The following is a 23,136-nucleotide window of genomic DNA, read 5'->3' as shown; positions in this document are numbered from 1 at the left end:
GACAACAACAGCAAAACGTGCAGAATTTGGAGTTGTTAGCTATGGAAAGGTAGTATCAATAAAGAACTTACTTAGCCATGCTGGAAATTAACTATTGGATTGGAATTTAACCTACAATTTAATGTGGCAAAACAATTACTCATATACTTAATTTTTGTGGTAATATAGAGGAAGGTCTTGAAGATTTTAGAATACTTTTTAATATTTTTCACCTCTATTAAATTAGTAGAACAGATACTGAGAAAACAAAAATCAGTTGTAGAAAGAATATAATTTATACAAAATAAAATTTAATTTTGCAGCTTTTATCTTGTGAGGTATTTGAAATGTTACAAAGACAATAGATTTAAATTAAGAACAGTGATTATCAAAATTACTGAATAATTAAATGAATTGTTCACATTTGATTTTATCCACCTTTATATATTACAGCAGAATGTCATTAATAAGGCCTTTATCAATACTGCAGTATTGATAAATACTTTTCTTTTATGGGACTCTAGTGATTGCTAAGATATTTTAAAGTTTAAAATTTTTATATTAATTCTCTCGTTGTATGAAGGACAAACTTTGGAACAAAGTTTAAAAGTTAAAAGACAAACTTTGTAATCAAATAGACAGGATTTCAAGTTCCAGCTTTGTCATTTACAGTCTATAAGAATTTTGGCAACTGCTGCAATCACTGTAGTCTTCATTTTAAAAAAATGTGCACAAAAGCATGTAATACATAGTTTTTACTGTAAATGAGAATAGAATCTAGTCAGCTATCATACTGACCTTACATGGTCATATCACTCACTGCCCTCATTCACTGAAAAACATAAAACCATTGAGAATGAAGTTTAAACTATATTTCCCTGAAATTATTGAGTCATTTACCTTTAAATATTATGTTCTAGTATAATTTAAACAATGTCCTAAATATGCTTTCATTTACAGAACTCCAATTACATTTGTCCCTTTCTTTTATCTCTCTCAGTACTATCTGTAGTCACATAAACTTCTCTCACCTAGTATGCATATAAAAAATCTATACTTATTCTCAGTTTATAATCATTTGGCGAGTATAAATTACATTTGTTTCCTAATCTATGGCAATTTGAATTGCCACAGAATTTAATGTTAATGACAATTTATTTTCAAAGTATGTGTAACCCAGTTTTTAGATCCAGTTTTTGTTTTTTTCGTAAATTCTGCAAAAACAGTGGGGAAATTCAGTCAATTTATTTTCATTGGAAATGATGTGACTCAGAGCTCCATTGACAAGTAAGAAAAATGTGGAAAGCAAATGATGGTGAACATCTCTAATATATATATATTTTAAATATCTCCTATTAGGGTAGAATTTATTAGACATTTGGATGTAATTAAATTACTTACAAAGATTTTAATATCACAATGTATAAATATAGACAAGGTGTAAGCAAAAATGTGTGTTTGTCTGCCATAAAAGTAAAGCACACTATTCCTTTCTCCTTTCCTAAAACCAAAAATATTGAGGGTTCTAGAAGAAAAACTTATTAAATTATTTAAAATTTGAAAAATGATGGATGTTGGAATTAGGGAGAGTGGGCTCAGCAGTTGTAAATATGCAAGGATTCTATCTATATATAGTGATAAAAGTTTATGTCTGGAGTTTATCTAAAAAGGAGGCATTTATCCCTCTTGGACTTATATTTCAGTTGTCTCTAAATAACAGTTTATTGCGAATAGCGTATCAGACTTTTAACTATAGTACAGCATGTAAACGAGTATTGTGGGTAATGAAAACCAAATTAACATAAGTAGTTAGTTTTATTAAATTGTCATTTGTTTTCCTTAAATATTTATACTTCAGAGAAAGTTGTCTATTTAGTTGCTTGAGCTAATAATGCAAAATATAATTAAAACTACTCTCTATTAAGTGTACTGATGCCTACTGTTTTGAGTTTAATTTCACCAATTACGCCTTTGGTAAAGCAGCCTACTAATCATTTAGCTAAAAGACACATTATGCTGTAATACTTGTAATGTGGGTCAAGTGCCACAATGAATGGCTGTTTTTGTTGTGTTAGCAAATTTGAAAACTTTTGACTTCTAAATAGTTAAGAAAATATAAGAAATGATTAATGAAATTTTATCCACAGGTCTTCAACAAAATGGCAAGGTACTTAAGGTTACACAATTTTTGTTTTTCTTTCGTACAATCCAATATTATTATTTCTGTGTTAAAGTATCTTCACAGAACATTAAATAATTAAATGTAAGGCAAACACTAAGAAACAGGGAGTAAGGAGTTGATGCTGTGATTAGCATTCATAAATAACAACATAAGTCCAGCAACAACATACCAGTATGTTAGAATATTACATATTGAGTTCATTAACACACAGCTTTGTCTAATATTTTAGGCCACTGAGTAAAGGTAGATACTTTTTAAATAAATAGAAAAATTATTATAAATGAGCTCTGAACAATTCATTGATAGCGAACATCAGTCAGATGGTAGTGTGAGTTACTGTGTTTCTGGATCACTATCCAATATTTTTTCTTCCATATTGCTTTGCAAAATAAATTAAAGTATACTTCCCATTAGATATATTATGCATCTGTGTAGAAGCTACACTAAAGATCAAGCCGTAAAGTTGGGAATATTGAGAATTAATTAGATTTGCATTTTTAGCAGTGCTATACCTGGAGAGAAGAAAGTTGTTTTTTTCTAGTTCTCCCATAAATCCCATGACCAAGTAGTGAAAAATCACATAAAAGAAGGCATTGTTCTAAGAATATAATTTTTTAAATTTATTTTTCCAGCAGATAATTATCATATAACTATTAGGTGCCACATCCTGGGCTAAGCATTTGAGATATAAATCTGAATAAATCATTGTTCCTATCTAAATATCTCTATAGTCAAAAGACAGAGACAGACCCCTGATCGAACCCTGTAATTAAGTATGGACTATAAGAGTAGTTTCAAAAAGGGAACATGAATACCCCTCAAGCAATCAGGTCCTCGATCAAGACCCACGAATTACATAATTAATTTTATAAAAAATTGTCAAAGTATTTTCCACCAACAATGTATAAGTAATCTGGTTGTCTACATCATTTTATTACTGTTTCTTGTTTTAAGTTTTAGATGTATTGATAAGCTTGTAGTGATATCTTATGGTGTTTTTAATTTGCATTTCCCTAATGGCTAGTGATCTTGAACATCTTTTCATGTGCTTATCTCCATATATACATCCTCTTAGGTAAAATGTTTATTCATGACCTTTTTAATTAGATTTCTTTTTGTTGTTTGATGGTTATATTCTGAGAGTTCTTTATGTATTCTAGATACTAGTCCTTTATCATATATGTGGTTTATAAAAAGTTTGTCCCCGATCTGCATCTTGTGTTCATCCTCTTCACATGGCCCTTTACAGAGCAAATGTTTTTAATTTTCAACTTACCAATGTTCTCTTTTCTTGATCATGATTTTGGTGTTAAATCTAATAATTCCTTGCTTAGCTGTCTGTCTTGAAGAATTTTTTTCTAAAGTTTTGTGTTTTTTCATCTAAGGTTTGCATTTTTACATTTCACATTATAAACTCCATAATATATTTTGAGTCAATTTTGTATAAGATGTGAGGTTTATGTGTTTCAGCTTCTGTTTGCTATTGTTGTTTGCTTATCAATGTCCATTTGTTCCAGTGCCCTTTATTGAAAACAAAAAGCAAAAAATACCCCACCCTATCTCCATTGAATCATTTGTATACCTTTGTTAAAAATCAGTTGAGCGTATTTATAAGGGTCTGTTTCTGTGTCCTCCCTGTGGTTATATTTTTCTGTGTTTCTATCACTCTGCCAATACCACACTGTTATGTGACTATTGCTATATAGGAAGCCCTAATATTCAGTACAGTGATATTTTTCACGTTTTGTTGTTACTAAGATTGTTTTAGCTATTCTCGGACCCATTTTTCCCCCATATAAGCTTTAGAATAAACTTGTCTATATCTGCAGAAACATAAAACTGTCAGGGATTTTGACAGCAGGTGCTTTAAACTTATAGATCATTTTATGATAATTGATACCTTTTTTATATGGAGTCTTCCAATACACAAATAAAGCACATCTTTCTAATTATTTAGATATTCTTTGATATCTTTCATCAGCATTTTATAATTTCTAATAAACAGAACCTTTACATGTTTTGTTAATTTTATAACTTAAGTATTTTGTAATCACAGGAGTCCTTAAAGGAAGGAGGCAACATGTTTCCTCCTCTATTGTCTCCTGGGATAGATTGTGTAAAATTCATATAAACTGTTCTTTAAACATTTGGTAGAATTACTAGAAACTATCTGGAACTGGAGATTTCTTTTTTGAAAGCTTTTGAAATTTTAAAATAAATTATTTTAATAATTGGAGATTTATCCAGTGGTCCCTTTCAAATTGTTTGAGTTTTACTTGTTTGTGGTTTTTGAGGAATTTGTGCATTTGATGTGTTATTTAACTTATAAGATTGCTTTTATATTCCTTTATCATTTTTAATGGGTGCATAATTTGTGGTGATATATCTTATTTCACTCTTGATATTGGTGAATTTTGTCTTTTTTTTACTGTTGTCATTTTTACTAGGGATTTATCAATGTTATTGATCTTTTCAAAGAATCATCTTTTTATTTCATTGATTTATCTCTGTTGTTTTCCTAATTTCAATAAAAGTGGTTTTTGCTAAAATCTTTATTATTTTCTTCCTTCCAATTGGTTTGACTGTATTTTGGTCTTTGGTTTTTAATTTCTTGAGGTAGGATACTGTAATATGTTGAACCAAACTTTTATTTGAGAGTGTAGGTAGATCATGTTATTCATTGAGTTCAGTTAAGAAATAACAAGTTATAGCAGAGGAGTAAAATGGCCAATGGAATAAAAAAAATTTACACCTAATTTTTAAACAGTAATGCTATATTAATAATTGTCTATGGGACGCCTGGGTGCCTCAATCAGATAGCGTCGCCTTTGGCTCAGGTCATGATCCTAGGGTTCTGGGATCGAGCCCCATGTCCGGCTCCCTGCTCAGAAGGGAGTCTGTTTCTCCTTCTCCCTCTGCTCTTCCCTCTCCTTCTGCTTTTCCCCCTGCTCCCTCTCACTTGCTCACTGTCTCAAATAAATAAATAAAATCTTTAAAAAAATTACTAGAGTTGTGAATTTAGAAATTAGTGTGTGTAAGTATTTACATGGATTTAATTATGCAAGTATCAGAACATTTTGAGTTTATAAAATATTTCATGTATTTTACATAAGTAATTTTTAAACCAGTGACAAATTCAAAGTGAAGTATGAGGTTGTAAGCTATTTGTATAAAATAAAATGTGCTGAAAATGATTTTCTTGTAAACATTAGGTAAGTATGATCACCCTAGAGCAGTGATAAAATGACACGGTGTGGAAATGAGTCTAGGTAGTCTAGGATGGAATCAAATATAAATGATGCCATCATTTGTCAGGTAGATTAGTAAAATTTGAAGAATGAGGGATTAGATGGATAATATCAAGAAAAATGTCAGAATCAAATTATTTACCAAAACACAGTAGTGTGTTTAAATACCATGAACTTGATGATATTATTTAAATGTATAAATTCAGGATAGACATAGACCATGAAATCCAGATTTATTTATTTTATATCACACATCTGTCCTTTTTTTTAAACTTCTTTTTTGTCTGCACAGAGGATAGAAGACAGACAATAAATAACCCCTATTCTTATTTTATTGTTTTTTAAAGAACTTTGCCCTATATCAGTATTAATAATTTAGGCCTACAGAAACAAGACTAACCCTGCAAAGCCAGAAACACAATCAAGATGAATATTTTTCCTGTTGTCAGTTACAAAAATCCAAGGAAACATTAATTTCTAAACTTGAACCTTCTCATTCTCTGGTGACATATGAACAGATTATCAATTCAATCAAAATGACAGCTGCCTTCTTAATTGGAAGATGTGCTGTGGAAATGTCAGGCAGAATTTGCTGCCTTAGCAATAACACAAAATTTTTTCTTCTGTTGTGTACATCTGTAACCATTAATTACCCCAAAATAAGATTCTAACAAGCATACTTGTTGCTTTTCATAAACCAACATGTACATTTTTTGTGGAGACATACACACACATAAAAGGGCTTTTTAATTTTTTATTAGAAGAAAGTGTAGTAAATAAAGCAGAAATCACTATTGCTTGTGCTTATAATTTTTCTCAAATTCCAGTGGTGTCTTTATGTATTTGCTGCTAGAAATATTATCTAAGTCTTATATAAACATACATGGCAGACTGCTTCACCCCCCTGCCCCCGCCAATCTTTTCTTTATTGGGTAACATGCCAGCTCATGGAATAGTGACTTAAAAAGTAATTTTTTTGTACAAAACAGAATTCTGTAATTTTTCAAAAATGCTAATCACAATTTAAGCAAATAATTTTCTGCAAAATGTCTTACTTTTATCACTGGGAAGTAGACATACTGGATGAGAATGAAAATATTACTTTTCTTATTATTACTGTAGGCCATAGGTGGATCAATTTATTAAGCTAAGAAATAATGTATGGAATATTAGGAAGGAATAAACTAAAGTAGAAATAATTCTCTCCATGACACTCCCAAGTCATTGGGCTTCAATATTTTTTCAAATAATAGAAAGCAAAACATAACTGGTTTAATTATATTTATGAATGTTACATAAGTAAAAATAATTGACAATGACAATATTGAGAAGACACAGCAAGGTCTTTCTTTTTCCATTAAATAATGGTTTCAATATTTATAATAAGATTATTTCACTGGCCTTTAGGCATGTCTATATATTCGTAAAATAGTTTCCTTTATCACCCCTATATGCAAAGGCTTAGAATAATCCCCATAGAGTAACCTTTTTGGATACCCGTTTTCATGAAGTCTCTATACTTCTCCAGTGTCCTGAGTAGCACTTTACATTTACTTCCTTTTAGGCAGCCTGGCTATATTCCAGTGGCCGTCAAGTCTGCAAAGATAGCTGGGATTTGAGGGACTGTTTCGTGACTTATTAAATGTATATTTCTCAAGATTCTGCAAGTTTTACCCTTTGTTAAAAAAGGTAAAAAGATAAACAAAAGTCAGATACCAAGCTAACAATTCTAACACCTAAATCCCATTTTCAAAAGTATTTTTTTAAGAAAATTACATGATCAGATTTCATTAATGGTGGAATATGACACACCCTTTAATGGAGGTTATATCTTTTATAGAGAATATTATTTGTCATGTTTTTCAATGTATCTTCTGGAGTCTTGAAGGAAATTTAAGTCCGGGAAATCTTTTTTCAAAGATTCTATTTGTTTATTTGTCAGAGAGAGAGAGAGCACAAGCAGAGAGCAGGCAGAGGGAGAAGGCGGCTCCCCAGTGAGCAAGGAGCCCCATGTGAGATTCCATCCCAGGCCCATGAGATCATGACCTAGGCCAAAGGCAGACACTTAACTGAGCCACCCAGGAGTCCCACGTCAGGGAAATCTTGCTTTCTTATTTAATCTATATCCATAAGTCCGTGAGAGTCATGTAGTTATCTCTGCTCTTTCTTTTGCCTTAATTTAAATCTCAACTAGAGGGGCACCTGGGTGGCTCAGTTGGTTAAGCATCTGCCTTAGGCCTGGGATCAGGCTCCCTGCTCAGCCAGAAGCCTGCTTCTCCCACTCCTCCCACTCCTTCTGCCTGCCACTCTGCCTACTTGTGCTCTCTTTCTCTCTCTGTCAAAGAAAAAAATAAAACCTTTAAAAAAATTAATCTCAAATGTATAGGTTGTTCTCATTCACTGCTATATTGTTATATATTGTGTCATTGTATTACTCAATGTGTCTTCTATACTCCTCAAAGAAATAAAGAAATTTAAATCAGGAAAACAAGACAAAACATAATTTCCTATCGATTTTAAAAGATCACTAGAGTAGATATAGGTTGTTATATGTTTGTCAAACCTGTAGACTATACAATACCATGAGTGAACGCTAATGTGAGCTATGGCCTTTGGGCGTTAATGATGTGTCAGTGTAGTTCCGTCAGTTGTAATAAAGGTTTACTCTGGTGGGGGATGTTGATGATGAAGGAGATCATGTATGCATGGACCTAGGAGTATAGGGGCTACCTTACATCTTCCCCTCAATTTGCTGCTAAAACTACTCTAAAAAAAGTTAAAAAAAAAACCCACCTAGTTATTTAGTTCTATTTCCAATTCTAAATTTCAGATATAAATTTTGTCCTCCTTTAATGTAGCTTTGTTCAACCAGTATTTTAAGATATTTTATTGTGAAATATTTCAAATTTATAGAAAACTTTTTAAGCATACCATAAATATCCACATACCAATGACCAAGTTTTTAAAAATTAATATTTGATTTTTAAACTCAGTCTTATTCATTTTAGAAAAAAACATTTCACGTTCAGTTCATCCCCTATAGTATGACTCTGTAATGACGTCTTTGTCACACAGGAGTGACTACTTATCTAGAATGATACTGTATGTTAACATATCCATGAGAACTGTAGAATTTTTTGAATTTCTAGATTAATATCCAGGAAAATTTATTTATAAATTTATGGATTGGAAAAATTCTTATAATTTAAAGTTTGAATATTAGTATTCATGCATATCCATTCATATATGTCTTATTTTTATTCTTAAAAATAGTTTATAATTTTCTCCAGAGAGATTTTGTGTTATCTTTTTTATAGATTTATTCCTAGATAATTTATAAATTGCATTTGTAATGGTATGTATATATTTTTTCCCTATTTTATTTTTTAAATGTATAATTCTGTGCCATACATAGGATCACTGACACACAACCAACTCCACAGAGTTTAAATGTAAAATAAACTTTATTAGGTAAATTTTCAAGCAGAGAAATAGCAAAGCACTCACTATTCCAAACTCTCATTACCCCAAGAGAGTTGTGCTTAGGCTATTATATCAGGGTGTACCATAGAGAAAAACTCCAGGAAAGGGACCCGCCTTAACATTTCTACAAAGGGGAGCCAATAGAAACTTCCTTATCCGGGATATGAAATTCTTAGGAAGAAAGACTGACAAAGTTAGGTACTGACAGTAGCCTCTGTGTGATTGAGACAACTGGAAACTGATGAGGTAGTTTAAATGGGAGAGGAAAGAAGCCTCCTTTGCCATCTGGAGGTATCTTCCCTTATGAGGAATAAAATGGGTATCCATTATTGTTATTATGTTTATATTGCATCCAGGAACCTTACTACACTCTTAGTAAGTTATTTTGTCTCTATATTTTTTGGTGTTATACATAAATAGTCATAATCTGCAAATATGGATTGTTTCTCTTTCACTGTTGGCTGTCTCACTTGTCTTGTCCTTGCCTCCATAACCATGTGTCTTGCCTTAATGTTTAAGTGTGCTGTTTGCTGCAGCTTTTTGCTGAAGATGTTTGTCATTTTTTTTTTTTTTTTTTAGAAAGAGAATACATGTTAGGGGGGTGGGGAGGGGTAGAGGGAGAGGGAGAGAGAGAATCTTAAGCAGGCTCCACGCCAAGCAGGGATCCCAACACAGAGCTCGATCTTACAACCCTGAGATCATGCCTGAGCCAAAATCAGAGCCGGTGGCTTAACCAACTGAGCTACCCAGGCGCCCCAATATTTATCACTTTAATGTAGTTTCCTTTCATTTTTAGTTGCTAAAAGTTGTTTTATTTTAAATACATGGATTAAGGTACAGTTTTATGAAGTATTTTGTGTGTGTGTGCACCAGAGTTGTCTTTAACCATCATATAGATATTACATTGATTCCACATTCTGATATAAACCATTTTACTCACTATTTGTTTTAAGAATGTGTTCTATTTGATTGGCTCATGTGTAAAATGTTTGCATCTATGTTTATATGTGAGATGAGTTTGAAATTTAAGTCTCTGGTACTTCCTTTCTACATTGAGTTTTCATATCAAAATTTACTCATCCTCAAAAGAAATGAGTATAGCTTTTCTATTGGTATGAGATTTTATTTCATATTTAATACTCATTGATATACTCAGGATTTATCTTTCTCTTTCAGTCTTTTTAATTTATATTTTCTAAAATATGTCATATTTTAAAAACTAACTGGCATAAATTTGTTCAGTGTATTATTTAATGATCACCCTTGCCTGTCTTAGGATTATCTAAACACATTTTATAAGATCTATTAAGGGTTTGAAAGGATACACAAGAATGATGGTGAGTGATTAAAGAAAGACTGAAAGTTAACTTATTGTAGGTGAAGTGTGCAATCACTTAACTGTTTGAAGAAGGACACTCAAAAGACTTAGCAACAATTTCCGCTTCAGAAAAACAAACACATCTTGATAAAATCCCCTTGAAGACTTCCAGTAGCTTGATCCTGGTGAGGATCTCATTGGGCCTTGTATTCATCTTCTTGAGGTTTCTCTTATCCTTGTGATCCATGCAATTACTTCTGAAGTTTTTGTCTGTATCTCTATTGCCAAGTGCAGACAAGAAACCCAACACATTCCTGAGTGCATAGGTAGAGATATTGGGACCAAAGTGTGGGTAGGGGGAGACAGTCAGTTTTCCATGAACACATCCTTACATCATTCTCAAGTTCACACCTGCTTAAGATGTATTTTAGACTTTTTCACTCTTAATGATCTTCTTAAAAATAGCTTATGTGTTATTAATCTCTTCTGTTGTTTTCCTTTTTATTTCTTTTTTGTTTCAATATTTCTTTCCCTTTAAACTCTTTAATCTATCATTTTATGTCTAACTTCTTAAGTTTAGCTATAAACACAATTATGTTCAGTATTTTGTTTTCAAAATATATAATCTGCAACCAGAGGTCATTTCAATTCTCCTTTTTAGTTTCTATGCCCATAATTGCTTTCTCTGATTAACTGAATTGGTTAATAATGACAATAGAGTGTGAAATAGTCGTGGAGATTGTAGCATTCTTGCCTTGTTTCTAATCTTTGAATATGTCAAAGGGACACAGAGGCTGAATTGAAGGGGATCCATCAGCCAATTCTGTCTTAATTCTAGTATCAACATTGTAATTATGGTAATGAATTATATTGTATAGTAAAAAAATAATTTGGGGGTATATAATGAATTGAAAAAAATAGAAAGTGGGAAGAACTCTTCTTTACAGCAGATGGTCACATAATAAATGTAGGAATATTGAAAAAATTAGAAAAACATACTTTTTCAATTCCTAAGAGAATCATTGATTCAAACAAATGTCAGCAATGGGTGTCAAAACAGTTCGATGAAGGCTATTAGTGTACAGGGTATCATATTCTCAGCCTTTTGTGTGTCCTGTTTGGTGGAATATTTTAAAAAATATTTCCTCGAACAATTCTAATGTCCTTCCAGGGTTGAGAAACACTCATGAGGCTTTTGAGTTAATGTGTGCATTGTTAAAATAAGAGTAGAATACAAGAGAAAGGAATCTTACGGTAGATGTCTCAGTTCTGCTGCTGTAGCTTAAAGAAGAATTGTTCCTTCTGAATCTTTCCTTCAGCGTACCTTTCTTTGAGTTCATTTTTCTTGGCTCTTTTTATGAGGAAAGTGGTAATATTCAGAGAGTTAACAGCAGCTCTTAGATACCTAGGAGGAGAGGTTAATTTACTTGCAGTTGAAGTGTAGTTAGCCTTAGACAATGCTTTGGTGAAGGTATAAGGAATTTTCAAATCCAGCCTAGATCACCAGCAGCCAAAAATGAGGACACAAACAACACCAAGGCAGTGCTTTTATTGGCCTTGTCCTCTAATGTTTTCTCTAGGTCTCGTAGACATGCCCTCAGTGAGTGACAAGATGTGTGTATCAATATAACCAGTGTTGAACATAGATATCCACCTAGTATTTGCTGTTATAGTTGTTATTGTCATTGTGATAGCCTTCTGTTCAAATTGCAGCTCACATATTCTTTAGTCAGTCTCCATGTTGCCTTCTTTAAAAGTAAAGAAACAAATAGGATCCTGACCTCTTTGTAGAATCAATAAAGGAAATCGATATAAAGCTTTTTACACTGTTTTGTAAAAAGCAATTATGCTTTTAAATTTCACCTATTTTATAGTTGACAAATTATATATTAGTAGTGTTAAAATTACTGATATATGTAATGATTTATAGCAGAAAAATCATTTTTATAGGAATTGACAAAGAATCTTATTTTCAGATGCTGTCATGAGTTTCCCAGTGGAAAATACAATACTCTTTTTACTAATTTTTTGTTCTGAATAATATATCACGTGCTCACTGAATGACACTGAACTTCTTCTTTATCTGGTCAACAGATGTTATAACTATACAATGTTCTTTATATCTGCCTTGAGACATGGAGAACCCGCGTAAAAGAATATAAGCAAATACTATAAAATCACAGGTTTTAAAAAATAAACTCAAATGTGTGTAGTTCAGGTTGATTATCCAGCAAGGGTCAAAGACAATAGAAAGGAGATGCACCATTTAGATTTCTTTCCAGAGAAACTAGTACAGCAGATCTAGATATCTGACAACCCCCAGCTGCTACTCCTAGGAATATTGAAGCCATGCTTTCCCCGGGTGATTGACTCCTAGCCAATGACTGAGCAAGATGAGAGTGCTATTGCTGGAATATTTTTTCAATAGGACAGTTTTGCCTGGGATCTCTCCTTTGACCTAGCCAAGACTTTCCTATAACTGAACAGTGGTCTGAGGCTCTTCCTACTCAAACTTCCTTTCCTTGTTCCTTTCACAGGTGTCAGACCTACAGTTCATGTATAACTATATCTGTCTAGGTGTCCGATTCTTGGAGGATTCTAACTGACCTATAATATTGGTAGTTATTAAAGAAAACAGGTGGTATTATGAGATTTGGGGTCTGGCTTATTTATTGCTTAGCTGGAAATGATGATCCCATTCTGAAAGAATATGCATCAGGGATAGTCCCTGGAAAAAATGATAGTGGAACTTTTACATCTGGTTACCCCAGTAAATGTCTTGGTGGAAGGGAATACCCTTGTCAGCATAATAATACAGAAATGGACAAAAAGTGTGAAGATTTTTGTATCATATATTAATACCCACCGGAAAGTATACACAATGAAGGAGGCCTTGAAAAACCAATTCAACAAACTGACTCAGCCATTGACATTAACCAATCTTCATCATTGGCTATCAAGGAGCTGTCATGGTAGGCACATGAACAGAGTGGTCCTGTGACATAGACTGTGAAAACACATAGGCCCAATATCATAGACTCTTATTTACCAAAACCAGTCTAGTTGTTGTCTCTCAATGTCTATCCTACTAAACACAAAGATCCCAATATGACAGTAGTCCTTGTGAGAAGCATTGTCCCCTTGTTGACAAATAGATTATGTTGAGCCTGTTAAATCCTGAAATGTCCAGCTATTTATCTTCACACAGAGAGATACCTATTTTCAGTGAGGGTTTTCTTTCCTCTGATACTAAGTCTTCAGACATTACCATTTTCTGGGGCTTGCAGAATGCCTGATCTTTAGGTATGACAACTCACATAACATATCATCCATCATGGGACCCATTATACAGTGAAGATGGTGTAGGAGTTGGCCTATAATCTGAACACATCACCTGCTGCTCTATCCAGAGACAGCTGGCCTCATAAAGGGTTAGGATGAATTACTGAAGGAATAGCAAAAGCACTGAATCAGAGGTGATACTCTACAAGGACGGCGTATCAATCTTCAGACACAACACAGGCACTGAATAATATATGTCTTTATATGCTTTGTTCCTCATAGGAGGAATGCATGAGTCTGGGAACCAAGGATGAAAGTAGGAATAAACCCATTTTATTTTCCAGTGACCCAGTAGAGATCTTTGTGCTCCCTCTCTCTGCAATTTTGGTCTCTGCCTGGTTGGAGGTCATGATCCACAAAGGTGGTGCCCTCTTGCCAAGAAACACAGTGACTGTCTTATGGAACTACAAGTTGCATCTGCCTCCAGGGCACATTGGGCTTCTTGTGTCCAGAGTCCAGAGACCACCATGGCCTGAGTATTATTATACTAAGATCTCTGAGCTGTCAGGACTATCATTTTGGTTCATGCCATTAGGACCTGCCAGGTTGATAGCTAAGGGTGAGGAGAGTTTCAAATGGATTATGCAGGAGGGGGAGAATTTGTAGTATCAGTTGAAACCCTGAGGCTGATTTCAGCCATGGGAGTTGTGGTTTGTCTTTCCAACCTCCTTTTCCTAAGTTCTAGAACCAGCAACTTGAGAATTTTTCAGTACCAGAGTATGGTCTGAGTCTCTTTCTGTCTAATCCTTCACCCTTCCCTCCTTTTACAGGGGCCAAATCTCCATTGTGGTCCAAAAGCTCTCCTTGGTTACACCTGTTCCCTACCACTGTATCATTTACATTCATTCCTTCCAATAAGTCTCTTGCAGATTTCATCCTATCTTGGCATCTGCTTCTCATAGGACTAAAACTTATACATGTGGGCTTTCAGTGAATTTGACTCTTTGTTTCTCTACTAATTGCCCTTTATTATGTTTTCTATGTTCACACTAATATTAATTTAGTAATATAATTATTGCATTAATCTAGAGTTCCAGTTATTACAGAGTAATGTCTCAGTCCCATTTCCTGATACACAGGGTTACTTGATTTTGGTGTTTGTTTTACATTCTAACCAGCCTAACCTTTAACATCATTATGAACTTTCTTTCTTTTCTAAATACACTAGGGACTTATGCTTTCATGACTTTGTTTATTTTGTTTTCTCTACCTGCAGTTCAACAAAAATAGAGGGTGATATTCTCCCTGTCAGAGTTTTGGTAAATGCTACCCCTTATATTCTGTTTTATTTTTAGAGATTTTATTTATGTATTTATTTGAGAGAGAGAGAGAGAGTGAGAGCATGCGTGGTAGGAGGGGCAGAGGAAGAGAATCTCAGACGGTCTCATGCTGAGCCCGGAGCCAGCACAGAGCTCCATCTCATGACCTTGAGATCATGACCTGAGCTGAAATTAAGAGTTGGTTAACCAACTGAGCCACCCAGGCACCCCAAATGCTGCCCCTTTTAATGGTTGCTGCCATGGACTGTGGGGGACTGCCTTGGTGATGAGTTCTGAGACAATAGGGAAAATAAGAGTAGAAATTGAAAAGAAAAGTAGATTTCCACACTTTTGTCTGAACTTTAGGAGTTCCCTTTTCTACTGCTCAATCCAGAACTAAAAACCCTGTCCTTGAGCTCTTCCTGACACCTCCAGAGTGGACACTTCAGAGTTTCCCCAAGTAAGCTCTGCTTTTATAATTTTTTGTAGGTGTGTGTTCATTCTTTTCTTTCCTTTTACTTTTTTTTTTTCAGTGGGGAAAAATAGGTAAAATATGCTTATTGTCACTTACCAGGAATTGGAATATTATCCTGTACATTGTGTGTAGTTAAGACTCAGTCCTGTTAAAGTCCTCTGGGGAATGTTCCTAGTTTCTTTTTGGCAGGCAGTCAAACTGGTTAGGTTCTGGGTGCAAGTTCCTCATTCTGTGGTGTTGACTAATTCAATGAGGATTCTTTCTTAAAAAGATGGACACAGCTGATTTTAAAAAGGGTAGGAGAGAAGGCACAAATCACTACATGAGGAACAGAAAACAGAGCATACTACCACTCTTATAGACATTAAACAGATATTAGTGAATATGAACATTATGCCAAAACATCTTTAAAAATTACATAATATTAAAAAATTCCTTAAAAACACCTAACAAAATAGGGACATAAGAAGAAAAAATGAACAGCTGTTTATCTATTGAAGAAACAAAATAAGCAATTTAAAAATCTTACAACAGGGGCGCCTGGGTGGCACAGCTGTTGGGCGTCTGCCTTCGGCTCAGGGCGTGATCCCAGCGTTATGGGATCGAGCCCCACGTCAGGCTCCTCTGCTGTGGGCCTGCTTCTTCCTCTCCCACTCCCCCTGCTTGTGTTCCCTCTCTCGCTGGCTGTCTCTGTCTCTGTCAAATAAATAAATAAAAAAACTTAAAAAAAAATCTTACAACAAAGATATCTGCAGATAACTTTGTTGATGACATCACTAGATAGCAAGGGGAAATAATAGGAAACTTACAGAAATATTGGCAGAAAGTAGGAAAAGATGGAAGATATTGCAGCTTGCATCATGGGACCAAGGTAACCTTGAAACCAACCAGGACATGTCAACAAAATATAATTTTTAGCCAATTACTCTGAAGCATAAAAATAAATATCTGAAATGGAATATTAACCAGTCAAATCCACTGATATGTGAAATAGATTGTATCTCATGACCAAGTTGCCATTATCCTAGAAATACAAGGTTGTTTAATTGTACATCTGTGTCTTTAATATTTATCTTAAATTTGAATGTAACACTTATTTTTAAAGTATGTATTTAATAAAATGATTAATAGACTATATTTATTTGATAGAGGTTACTATTTCCTAGGCAATTCACCTAGAGGATTTATTTCCCCTCATAAATACAAAGTACTGAGTATTAGCAATTTTTTGCCTCAATATTCTCTTATTTCATACGCTTACAAAGGGACACAGCATCCAATAGCTCGTTATAATTATATATATAGTTGTTAGGAGCGTACATGGCATTATTTGCATTCTAATATTTTTGTTTTTTAATCAGTTTTAATTTTCTATAAATAACACATGCATTTATATTCATTGCAGAAAGGAATATAGAAGTATATATTGTATAATGTGAAATTCCTCTGGAACTCTTTTTATTCCACATACATACAATTATATGTATTTAGTCATCAAAAGGAGTAAGATTTTTATCCTGTATTTTGTTTCTAAATGAAGTTCTGCATTTTTAAAAACTCAAATGAAGTTCTAAATTTACTTTAAATTGCTTTTAACACATCATCATTTTTCTTGGAAATTTTCCATGTCAATTCATATAGATCTGTCCTCCCTTTATGAATCACTGCATGCTTAGTTTTCCAAAGTATACTTATAATTATTCACCTATTAATGGCTATATAGAATTTGTCAGTTTATTTTTTCAACATTATATAATGATTCAATAACTATATATACATATATATACACACACACATATATGTATATAAACACACACACATCTATACATACATATACATATGCCTATTTTAGGTTATAGTATTGGATTTGTCTATTTAAATTATATGTATGCTGCCAAAATCTTCAAAAAATGTTTTAATATTTTGCATCCTCACAAATAAGTGTGCCCATTTCACCATCTGCTTCTTGATGTAATTGTTAGCAAACTTTTGGGCAAAAAAATATAAGTATAATATTTTTTGCATTTGCACATCCCTTATTACTTCTGTGAATGTACTACCTATTTATAACTGTTTTGCGATTGTTTCCGTACTTTTCTAAACTTTCCATTTTTCTGTAATTTTCTAACCTTCAAAGAAGAATCATATCTGTACCCTCCACTTCCTTCATCCTTTGGAAGGAAGAAAAAAAGCTGATTTTCTTACTTAGTTGTAAATATTTTTGAATCTGTTTTAGTGGGCTGTCAATGTCTAATACTAAAGTCAGAGTATCAGTCAGAGTCTGATATTTATGTGGACAGATAAGGAAGAAAAGTTACAGATAAGGACGTTACTATTTCCTAGGTAATTTACCCTAGGGGATTCATGTGCCGTCATAAATGCAAAGCACTGAGTATTAGCAATTGTTTACCTCAGTATTGTCTTACTTTCGTAGACTCACAAAGCGACATAGCATCCCATATCTTGTTATGATTCTATATAGTTGTTAAGTGCGTACATGGCATTATTTTTAATATTTTTTTTATTTTTAATCAGTTTTAATATCCTATAAATAGCACATGGATTTATATATGGGATGTAGTCAGGATTTAGGTGCATGAATTGAAAAGTGGCTTAATACCAGACACTGAAGGATGATCCTGTTAGAAGTTGTCTGGTGGCAGTGTGCCACCAGCATTAGGAGAGGGGACATCTTTCACTTGATCCCAGGGCCTCTTGGCTCTACACTGCATTCAAGATAAAAACAGTTGACTGTTTCCCAGAAGACCTGTAGAGAAATAGGTTGCATTCCTTTGTCTACCCAGATGTTCTTGGAGGGCTGTATCCTAGTATATGGTATTCAGTCATCACCACCATGGATGCGTGCATGCCACTTGCTTTGTGGCTTTTGTGCATTTTTCTCATTGTAGTGGAGCCAAGCATGTGCTGCTGTACCTGCCTACTGCCCATTGGCTCCCCTGGCTGCTACCCAGAGAGTCCACATGATGCAATTTAGAAGTTTGGGGAATGAAAGCCCATAGGGCAGATTTGGACCCATAAGACACAAGGAAAGGTAGGACAGTGGTGGATTGTTTTCTCCCTTTTTACTTCCAAATGGACTTCACAGCAGTTCATAGTATACCTTTATCCACTCCCCCAAGACTGAATGATCATCTGTACATACAGCAGGAGCAGTAATGTACTCTCTATCACATTTGCTCTCCTGCTTTCCCTGCCTCAGTGCCTATTTTTTCCAGTTGCTTCCTTGAGATTAGACTACAATAAATGTGGTAGAAGTGTTTTCGTAATTTACCTGTGCTCTGAACACAAGCTGAAGCAATGCTTCAGTATGGCCTCCATTATATCTATCTTTAGTCTGTGTATGTTAATATCCATTTCACTATTTCTTTTTAATTTAGGTTTAAAATTGACTACTTCCATTAATCTTAGTATTAAGACACATCCCAGGAGATAGCGAGACAATTTTCATTTGAGAAGGAGTGTAATTTCCTTTTACGATATATTATATGCTGTCTTCAGAATTCTAACAGAGAGATTAAAAGCCTCTCCCTCCTACTGATATTTTGAAAATCTAAAGGATTTAGTCACTGAAGAGGTAAGAACAAGCAAGTACCAGATAGCAGGAAAGGGGAACAATTAGAAATTCAGTAGGCAGCGGGGGATAAACCTCCCACACCAACTTTTGTACTGCTGAACTCAGTCACATATCCTTGAATCTAATGTTCTCCTCCCCAGTGCTGAGCCGGGTGAGTCATGCATACAAAAGTCAGTGTGCCCAAACACTTGGGCATTTCATTTGTAACCTATAAACTACCTTTTAACTTTTCACATGCCTCATGGAAATTGATTTATTCTACAAAAGCCACAGTCTTTATGACTGTCAAGGCTATAATTAAAGTTATATTCTCCATCAACAAGCTTGAAGGTTGGGAGTAGGTGAGCGGAGGAGGGTGATTACTCTTTCTACCAGACCATACAATGGCATTTTAACACAGTTTCTAAAAGTCCAGTGTCTCCAATCCTTAAACATTGAGGAAAGATTAGACTAAATACAGTGTATTTTGCACTGGGACTTTGTACTTAGAATCTCACTTAGACTTTGATTAACTGTATGCCATAGGGTTGTAACTAATTTTCCTGTACCTCAGTTTACTCATTTGTCAAATGGACACAATAGTTGTGAGGTGGCACTGCAGAAGAGATGATTGGTGAACATGTAGAGCTCTGCCTGGTGAAAACTAAGGAATATATAAGTTTTAACTATTGTTAGTATTTGTTGTAATTATTATTATAAGGCGCTATGACAGTAAGACTAATCAAGCCACTAAGAGTGGCTTAAGCCTAAATAAAACTATTTAATCCATCATAACTTAAAATTACAGCAAAAAGATACTCAGTTTTCTCAAATTCTGGCACTAATTTTAGTACAGAATTAAATGAAAGCACAGACCAAGAACACTACTGTTCTCATTGTCATAGCCTTACTCTTGAAAAATTATTTATATGATAGCTATTAAATGCCATTGTTGGAAGAGCTGTAGAGATTGAAATGGTCTAAAAATAAATTACAATGATTATTAAGATAAATATATAATTCAGATAATTGTAGCATATCCAAAACATACCATATATGGGTAAATTGTTTCCTCGGTCAAAGTTTTATTGATGTACCTTTAAAATTAGACAGAAGAAAACATTTACTAAAAAAAAATCTCAGTCAGTTGTATTTTGGTGACTTCATTTATAAACCATGTCAAGACTCTAAAAAAATGCCAAGTAAAGTTGTTTATCATTTTCCATTTTTAAAATGGTGAAATGACTTTAAATTCTATAAGAATATATAAAGTGTAACAGAGAATACGATATTAAGAGGTTTCAACAATCCTTCAGGTTATTTTCAAATGAATTACATATGAAGTTAAATTCTGTTAATGAAAGAAATTAGATATGTTAAAATTAAAAAAATGAAATGCAAGTAGGATACTGTAAATTCAAAACTACAGCAAATAATATGCATAAATGAAAATTAATATAATAAAGGAAATTATTCACTCTGCAATTTTTTGAAGCATAAATACATTAAGAAAATTGTACAATTTGAGAATAAACTGCAGATTACTTGAAGATGCAGTCATCCATTTTACTTCTACAGTTGACCCAATCACTGTCGTCTATTTCACCACAAAGATAACCATTATCTTGCAGATTATATATATGAATGGAATTACACATATGTATTATTTTGTATTTTATTTTTATTACTCATTATCATTAATTATGGCTTATGTATATTTTTGAATGGATACTATTATATGAATATAATAACATATGTATTCCCTCTACTGTTGAAAAATATCTTAATTCTTTTCAGTTGACTGCAAATAATAGTACTTTGAACACTATAAAATATGGATATATCAAAATTTGACATATCAAAATAAAAACATGACATATCAAGTACTGTACTTTATAGGTCAAGCTGTGCTTAGAGAGATCAATGTATGATTGTCTCTCTTTTTATTATCATAATTTTTTGATAGCCAAAGCATAGGTCCATTATTTTATTAAGGATCAGAAAAGGTGATTTTCTAATTCTCCCATAACCTCATTTATTAGTGCTAATTATTTTATAAAGAAATACTTACTATCATTTACTCTTCATTACACAGTACTATTTTTCATATAGAAAAATTAGAATATTTAACTCATCCTCTTGTTTTCAAAATATTGATCTAGTTTAATAATTCAGTAACATTCTCCAATGTTGAATTAGTATTTTTAATGTCAGAGATTTTTAAAACACATTTGAAGTGTTTTAATCCATTATGTCTGCGATCCTAATGATCATTATTTCTTAGTGATTTATTTTTAAAAAGATAATTTCTTAAATGCTCTTTAATTATTTTTCCTTTTGTTCAGTATCTTTTGTTTCCTGTGTAAGAAGAAATCTTTGTCTACGCAAAATTCTTGAAGTTATTGTGTTTTTTGTCTTCTAGAAGCACCAGGAGTTATTTTAAAATGTACTTTTTAGTTTCTACATATTCGGGGGTTCTAGTTATCTTTTATGCTATTAATATTGGTTTAATTATGTGGTCAGAAAACAGATACTTTATGATTATAATCACTTGCGATTGATGACACTTGCTCTGGTAGCCCAGCATATAGTCATTTTGTATGTTTTATGTGAATCAAAAAAATGTACATTCTTTAAATTTTGAATGCATTGTTATATATACATATATATTATATATATAACATATTATGTATATAATATATGTATATAACATATTATATATACCATTATATCATGTTGTATATATAAATGTTTTCTTTTTTTAGGTAACCATTATATATTTCTGGATTGATTCCTTTATAGTTTTGGAATAGTTTTATTTATTTATTAGGTAACCATTATATATTTCTGGATTGATTCCTTTATAGTTTTGAAATACTACTTTTTGTACCAAAATTTATTTTAAATCTTCCTATACTTATGAAACTTTCTCAATATGTTATATTAAACTATTTTTAAATGTAACTTTATTTTTAAGCCCGTCTGAAATTCTTCATCTTTTATTTGGAGCATCCAATCTAGTTATAAAACACATATTTCAACTTAAGTCTTTCATATTAGTATTTGCTTTCCGTAAATTCCCAGTACTTTTTCTTTAGCTCTATTTTCTCCTTTATTTGACTTTTTGTTCCTTTCTATTATTAAATCTTCCTCCTTACTGTGTGTGTGTTTTTTTTACTATTCTTATAGTTACACCTACTTTTGCTATTTTTAGAGGATACTTAGTAATTTATATAATGTATTCTTACTAATATAAATTATTCCTTCACAAATTCCCATAGAGCGAAATACCTCAGAACACATAAATTCTATTTATACCACTCTAGTTTACATTCATACATTATTTCAACTCTCCATCAAAAAACATAATTATTGTTACATATAATTAATATACATTTAAATTTCTCACACATTTCGCCTTTCCATTACTATTATTTTCTTAATTTTCTTTCTTTCTTCTGGTACCTTTTCCTCTATCCAAGATGACTTTTCAGTATTTTACTTAATATGGTTCTAATGGGGATAAATTAATTTAGTTTTATTTGCTAGAAAAAGTCCTAATTTTCTGTGCTCTGGCAATTACATTTTTTGTTGAACAAAACATGCCATTTTTTCCCCCTAGACTTGATTGTTTCTATTGAAAAGTCATATGCCATGGTTGTTACTTTGGAGGTTATATATATATATTTTTTTTTTCTTTCTCCTCTAGGAGCTGCATATAAACTTTCAAGTTCCTAGTATTTTTAAATTTGTAGTTAATGACTTATTTACTTTGTAAAATGTGCAGCCATTATCTCTTTATATTTTTCATCCACTCCCTTTTTTTCCTATACTCCTGGAACTCTAAATAAATGTAAATTGTAATGCTTCATCATATTGCAAAAGATTTTTTATGCTTTTTTCTGTGCCATTTTTTTCTCTCTCCATTTTCTTTTGCTCCATCCAGATCACTAATTTTCTCATAAGCTGTAACTAAAATACTGTTAAAGTCATCCACTGAGTTTAACACATGACTTCTACGGTTTACTTTTCTTATAGTGTCCCAATTTCATGCAAAAAATGTTTATCTTTTAGTTAAGTGAATATATAGGGGATAATTATTTCAAAGTCCCTGTTTGATATGTACATTGGATGTCTTTCAACTGTTTATCCTGCGTGACCCTTTTTTTTAATAAATATACTGTATATAACAAATCACATGCAATTTAATGTTCTGAATGGTGAAATCTCATTCCAGAGAAGATTTAAATTTGCTCTGCATGACAAATTGGCTAAG

Source organism: Ailuropoda melanoleuca, chromosome 2 (assembly GCF_002007445.2).
Source record: "Ailuropoda melanoleuca isolate Jingjing chromosome 2, ASM200744v2, whole genome shotgun sequence".
Classification (NCBI taxonomy): domain Eukaryota; kingdom Metazoa; phylum Chordata; class Mammalia; order Carnivora; family Ursidae; genus Ailuropoda; species Ailuropoda melanoleuca.
Note: the sequence above shows the minus strand (reverse complement) of the source record.